Source organism: Halichoeres trimaculatus, unplaced genomic scaffold (genome assembly GCF_033239565.1).
Source record: "Halichoeres trimaculatus isolate MK-OKI-2021-1 unplaced genomic scaffold, fHalTri1.1 fHalTri1_scaffold_7, whole genome shotgun sequence".
NCBI classification, from domain to species: domain Eukaryota; kingdom Metazoa; phylum Chordata; class Actinopteri; order Labriformes; family Labridae; genus Halichoeres; species Halichoeres trimaculatus.
Genome location: NW_027437185.1, coordinates 668,437 through 674,120, shown reverse-complemented (window position 1 = coordinate 674,120; position 5,684 = coordinate 668,437).

The following is a 5,684-nucleotide window of genomic DNA, read 5'->3' as shown; positions in this document are numbered from 1 at the left end:
CCTCTATTGCGCAATATATATAACGCGGTGACGTTGTGTGGGGCGTGGTTAATGCCAGGAAGTTCATGCCCCTGGAAAAGAATGTGAAGGTAAATTTGGTGCAAAACGAATTCAAAGTCACAGAGAAAGATGACCATAAATTTTAGTATGTGTAACTACAAATTTGCATTCACAAATAAAAGTGCTTTGGGAGTTGTGTAGTTGAATTTTTTTTTTTGCATACCTGAAGATATTTGTTTTCTGCAAAAACATTTCAACAGTTACAGGTCTTCAGATTTTTTTTTTTGCAAGTGCACAAATCCACTGCTGCGAGTGCTCAAATTGCATTTCCTGCACACATTCACTTTTGCTCCCCTTTGTCTGAGATCTTTGGTGCAAAACAAATCTGAAGTCTCAGTAAAAGATACCCAGAAATTTGCGTAGGTGTAACAAAAAAAAAAATTGCATTCACAAATAAAAGTGCTTTTGGAGTTGTGTAGTTGAAGAATTTTTTTTTGCAAACCTGAAGATATTTTTTTTTTCTGCAAATACAATTCAACAGTTGCCATGTCGTAATACAGCGCTACCTCCGCTGCAGAGCCACAGCTGGCTACGAGGCACTCGCCGCTTAGTGTATCAGTCCACGCACATGGCGTGCCAGATATAAACAAACGCAGGTAGTCTGCCAGGACGAAGAGGAGACTGCACAACTCCTAAAGCACTTTTATTTGTGAATGCATTTTTTTCTGATACACATACTCAAATTTATGGTCATCTTTCTCTGTGACTTTGAATTAGTTTTGCACCAAATTTACCTTCATAAAAGAGGGTTAAAAAAAAAACCGCACAAGGAAACGTTTGAAGAGGGGATTTCAACCTCCAATAACCTTGAGTTCATTTGATTCAGTCACATTATGACTATAAACCAATGACTCGTTTTTCTCTCCAAGTAAGACACAAGATGATGAGCAAAAATAATTCATAGATTGCAAAAACTGTGACAATCAAATTTTGTTTTTGTCATACAGACAATAACAAGAATATTTCCTGTGCACTGTAGGACATCCAAAATTCTTTTTTTTTTCCTGATGTGTCTACTCTATCAAAATACCAGCAATGCATTCCTGTAACAGGCATTTGGTGATGTGTTTAAACACAATTTGTAAGATTGTTTGTCAAACTCATAGACCATATAATGAATGGACTGAGTCTCCATGATGTCACCCATCTGTTTCTGAAACAGAGTTTTGAAGCAAATCATTCACAGAGGCCATATTGGAAATGAGGCGGGCTTTGAGCATCCACACTAACAGCTAAGGGGGGCCTGTCAGTCAGTCAGCTGAACTGTGCATCTGATTGGGCTATCTCTATACATCTTCCTAAACCACAGAGACTGTAATATGGACATAGTGTCTGTGACGTCGCCTGTCTGTATCTGGTGCAGAGTAATGGATAGGGATACTGGATATGACATGGTCTTTAAGCTTCCTTTCTACAGGATACAGGGCACCCATCAGTCATGTGGGCTGATGTGTGTCTCTGGCTGGACAAACTCGTGGTCAGTACCCAGATAGCATGAGACTTTGGGCCGGATCAGTTTTAAAGCTTCCTGATCAGGCTGTAATGCACATACGGGCTAAACTGACTTGCGAGATCTGGTCCGAAAGAAGATGAAACATGTAAAACAGCCTTTCAGTTTGTGAGTGCAAAACGGTTGTGGCCCGCACTTGTAATACAGACCTCAACCAAAAGCGCCAAAAGCTGAGGTTAAATGAGAATATGTGTGGCAAACCAGCTTTGGCCTGAATATGTTAAACAGATCTTGAGCCGAAGGCGACAAATACAGAGATCAAATCAGCGTGTACTGCGCTGGTCGGATCTGGGCCAAATCACATTCAATCCATAAATACGGCGATGAGGGCCGTACCATTATGGTTACAGGGGCATCATTATTTTAAATATAAAAAGTAAATAAATGTGCCAGTAAAAATGCCATACCAGGAACACACAGGTGATTTGGGTCAGTGATGGTTGTGTTCAGTGTTTTGTGCTTTAAACTCACATCAAACACTTTATTACCTGATTTATGACCAGCTGCTGAATGATCCTAGTGCCTGTCCTCAGCTCGACTTTTCTCTCTCATTAAACTCTGTTGTGTTCGTGAAGTTTCATGGAGAGAAGTCTGAGCCACTGCAGCATCCAATCAGAGAGTGATATTCCATATGGGGGTGTGTCTGTCAGTGAAAAGACTTTCGCAAAGCCGGCTCTCATGTTTCCTTGATCATAGCTCCTACGATCAGTCTCCTCAATCCTCTCTCCTCTCTCCTCCAAGCACAATTATTGCTTTGGGACAGTCTTCAAAATAGCGACGAAGAAAGTACTTCTGGTGCCGTGGAAGAGATAGGACAGAGGAGGCATGAAATTAACACCTAAAGACCAAGCGGTAACTTCCAGTCTAAGAATATGAGACAATGCTGAAGTGCTAAAATCTGTGTCTTGAGTGTCCGCTTGAAGCTGGCTCCGGAGGTACTGGAAGTCACATACACACCAAGCCGAAAAAAGCTGTTTTCAAAGCAGAAATTAATCGATTTACAGCCTGGTTCAAAAAACGTCTCCTGTCTAAGCCGCTAATTATACAATCTTTCTTTGTCTGTTGAATTCTAGTTTTGGTGTCCTGCATTTGTGTCCACCATTTCTGTGCTTAAATTTATGACACAAAAGTGAAAGATACCCATCCCCACACACCGACGAATACAAACAAACAAAATCATACATACATACACACACAGCTCAATCAATTCAGAGCCAAGTTTTCAATGATTTTTTCCAAATTTAATGACATTCATACATGTTGAAAGGCATAACAATCTCCAACTGTTACGAGCTAACTTTTTAAAGAGCAGATGGTTTATGCATGCTTTATCTAAGGCTGTATTCAGACCAGAAAAGTCCTTTGGTCCACTTGTTTGGTCTGGACCAACCGTTGTTGCAGTGCTCTCTGTGTCTCATTGTGCTGAATCTGATGAGATCGTGCTTCATGTAAACAGACGCTTCACGATGACGTAGGCGGGCTGTGCGCGTGTCTGATACCCACTAAAGTCTGGTTCATATTGGGGTAGTGTGACCGCTGGCCGTACTCTGCAGCTGGGGAACAGCACTGCAGGGGGGCAATTGTGCTTAGGCACGGTACGGTTTGGATGGCCAGTGTGACCACGCTCTAATACAGGAGCCATACTAGCCTTGTACCAATGCCAGCTGATTCAACAGTTAAAGGGTGAGTGGGATACTGAGCTGCTGTCAGAGATACAACAGGTCTCCTCACTCCTCCCCAAGCTGTCAAAAGAACAAGCAGTAGCAGCAGGTAAGGCAATGACAGGCTTATGGGCAGTTAGGCGCTACCTTTGGCTGTCACAGTCAATGCTGCAGCAGGAAGACAGGGCCTGTCTGCTTAAATTGCTGGTAGAGCCGTCTGCTATGTTTGGACCAGATGCCTCCAAAATGTTGCAGCAGGCACAGGAAGCCTGTGCCCATGAAGTATCAAGCACCTTGAGGCGAAACAGGGACTGGCGTAAGCCAGGAGGAAAACAACCTCCTCAGCCCAGCCATCCTCAGCCTGCCAGAAGCCATGAAGACCTTAGGGCTTACCTCGAGTCATCCCGAAGAAGTCGGGCTAGTCGGGGTGGAAGGAGTAGAAGTGGCCAGGCGCCACGCCAGCCCCCGCACCGATCCTGACAGTATGTCACACCAGGCCTGCTGCTGCCCGAGAGACCCTTGTGCATCATGGCAGGCTTTGGGGGCAGGTCCCTGGGTACTTTCAACGATGACCAAGGGGTATTGGCTACAGTTCATGAGCACCCCTCCAGTAACAAAGGTGCCCGTTTTAACAACCATGGCAAATCAGCAGCACAGAGAGGCCCTGCGCTCAGAGGTTGTAGCCCTCCTTGCAAAATCAGCCATCAGGGAGGTGCACCCACCAATTCGACAGGCGGGATTTTACTCCCGCTATTTTCTTGTACCGAAAAAGGACAAGACTCTCAGACCGGTTCTAGACATCAGGGGGTTGAACAAATTTCTCAGGCCACTGAAATGCAAAATGCTGACAGTGCTGAGAGTAAAACGGGCAGTCCTTGTTGGGGATTGGTTCGCAACCATCAACCTTCAAGATGCCTACTTCCAAATACCAATATGGGAAGGCCACATGAGATTTCTCCGGTTTGCCTTCGAAGGCAGAACATTCGAGTTCCGCGTTCTACCCTTTGGCATCCCTCTTGCCCCATGAACTTTCACCAGATGCATGGATGCAATCCTGGGGCCTCTACCTTGCAGGGGTCTCAGAATTCTGAATTACCTCGACGACTGGTTGCTATGTGCACAAAAAGAGGCAGTGTGCAACAGCCATATGGCAAATTTGTTGTCACACATACAGAGCTTGGGGCTACGAATCAAAAAAGAGGTAAAGGCTGCGACCCTCATAGATGACACAGTTTCTGGGAATGCAGCTGGACACCAGAGCTGGGACTGTGACACTGATGCAGGAGAGACAAGATGCTCTACTCCAGTGCCTTTCACAGTTTCAGTTGGGAGCCAGTGTGACCTGGCGGCTTTGTCTCCGCCTCCTAGGTCTGATGGCAGCGTCAGTACAAGTGGTCCCGCTAGCACTTCTGCACATGCGCCCAGTTCAGAGGTGTCTTTGGTGCTTGGGGCTATGCCCGCAAAAACACCTACAAGCCAGGGTAAAGGTCACCAAAAGGCTGTGTGTGGCACTCAGATGGTGGAAAAACCGACCAATATTGCAAAGGGCAGCATACTCGGGCCAGTTCTTCGCTGTGAAGTGGTCTCTGCAGATGCATCCTTGACAGGATGGGGAGCAGTCCACAATGGGGAGGGCACAGGAGGAGAATGGTGCACCCCATGGGTTGGTCAGCACTTCAACATCCTGGAAATGTAGGCAGTTTTTCTGGCGCTTCAGCACTTCGCACAGAAGCTGCAGGACTGTCATGTGCAGGTGAGAACAGACAGCATTACGGCTGCAGCGTATATCAACAGGCAGGGGGGCCCTGAGCTCACCACGCCTCTGCAAAATAGCACTCCGGCTGTGGGAATGGGCAGTAACAAAATTTCTGTCCCTGAGAGCCAGACATGTGCCTGGACAGATGAATCAGGGAGCAGATCTGCTCTCCAGAGGGGGCCCGAGCCCAGGGGAATGGAGTCTTCACCCAGAAGTGATCAGAGACATCTGGGATCACTTCGGCGAGGCACAGGTGGACCTTTTTGCGTCCAGGAACAACACACAATGCCCGCTGTTCTTCTCCCTGAACTTCCAGCTCGCAGGGATCTCCTGAGCCAGGGGGAGGGAGCTCTGCTCCATCCCTTGCCACAAGGCCTGAAGGTCTAGGCCTGGTCCCTGAGAGGGCTAGCTTACTAAACCTGGGGCTTTCGGACCCGGTGGTGCAAACCATCCAGAGTGCTCGAGCACCATCTACAAGGGAAGTTTATTCCTACCGTTGGGGGCTCTTCAGGTAATGGTGTGAGGCGAACCAGGTCGACCCACTGTCATGTTCAGCTCCGGATATCCTCAGGTATCTTCAAGAGCTCCTTGATGCCAATAAGTCACCAGCAACCCTGAGAGACATGGTTGCAGCAGTCAAAGCTGCTCGTGCAGGCAGATATAGGCCACCAGAAGAGGAGTGCAGCCTTATCTCTCA